The sequence below is a fragment of the Aplysia californica genome, unplaced genomic scaffold, assembly GCF_000002075.1.
Source record: "Aplysia californica isolate F4 #8 unplaced genomic scaffold, AplCal3.0 scaffold00908, whole genome shotgun sequence".
Taxonomy (NCBI): Eukaryota; Metazoa; Mollusca; class Gastropoda; order Aplysiida; family Aplysiidae; genus Aplysia; species Aplysia californica.
In genome coordinates, this window is record NW_004798178.1 from 157354 (window position 1) to 158745 (window position 1392).

Here is a 1392-nt window from a genome sequence, read left to right on the forward strand (position 1 = left end):
AAGGAGGTGAGGAGGGTGGCGGCATACAACAGAACATTGTTGGAGAGCAGGAAAGGAGGTGAAAGGAGACACTTTTAGAAAAGAAAATTTTTCCGTCGCTATCCGGATTCGAACCCGGGACCATTGAATGAAAGGCCAACACCTTAACCTCTAGTCCACGAGAGCCCCCAAGCAAAGTGCCGCACAGACTGAGCGAGGAGTCCGCGGCTATGTATGTGCCTCAACAAACGTCTCTAATCAAATGCAAGTGGCACAATCCCCAACTGAGACAAACTCTTTTTTTTTTCTCTCTTTCTTTCTGTCTTTTTTTTTTTTTTTTGGTGTCCTTTTTTGTGTGTTTTGTTTGTTAGCTGCGGGCCATAGGTCTTCCGACGTCCATGGGAGAAATGTAATGTCAGGGAACTTTGAGCACTTGCAGTCGAAGAGGACAATTTAATTTACGTGGGGATTTTTTGGTTTCTATTTTAAAGAGTTTGTTTTTTTTTAATGGAGATTTTTGGTATGGCATGGTGATGAGAAGACTGTGCGTGCAAGTGTGTGATTATGAGGCATTCTTTTGTAGCCGAAGGACCTATGAGACAGATAAGAGGGAAAGCTGGAAGGAGAAAAAGATACTCGGAAATAAACACAGACAGACAGACCCTAATGACAGATAGACGTGAAGGAAGGCATTCAGGCAGGCAGGCAGGCAGGCAGGCAGGCAGGCAGGCAGGCAGGCAGACAGACAGACAGACAGACAAAGAGACAGACACACAGACAGACACACAGACAGACAGACAGACAGACAGAGACAGACAGACAGACGGACAGACAGACACAGAGAGAGAGAGAGAGAGAGATATGAAATAAAATAAAGAAAACGAGAAAAATACAAGATCAGTCGGTTGTGACAACAGCCTAGCGCGTCTCAAAACTGATAGATCCTTGGGCCAAGACTTGTAGAGCGGGAAGAACTTCCTTTACGTCTGCTCGGCGGCCCGAGGATCTATTTCCTTCCGGTCTTCTGGTGTCAGGGACATGGGTTCTCGGAGATTCCCGGAGATGCCCGGGGATCCTCGGAGATTGACGGAGATCCTCAGAGATTGACGGAGATACCCGGAGATCCTCGGAGATTGACGGAGATCCACCGAGAGCGCGAGTGAGCGCTTTCCTCGGCGCGGAAGCCGCTGCATTATTGAGGGATTTGTTGCCATGGAGACCGGACATAAAGATGTACTGTTGTGACATGGTGACGTTGTGCGGAGGCTCTTAAAGTGTTAAAGTGCTTTCTTTTTCTCTGTCACTCTCTCTCTCCTTCCAATTCCCCCCACACACGCACACATTCACACACGCACACATACACACACACACACTTACGCACACACACACAAACACACACACACACACACACAC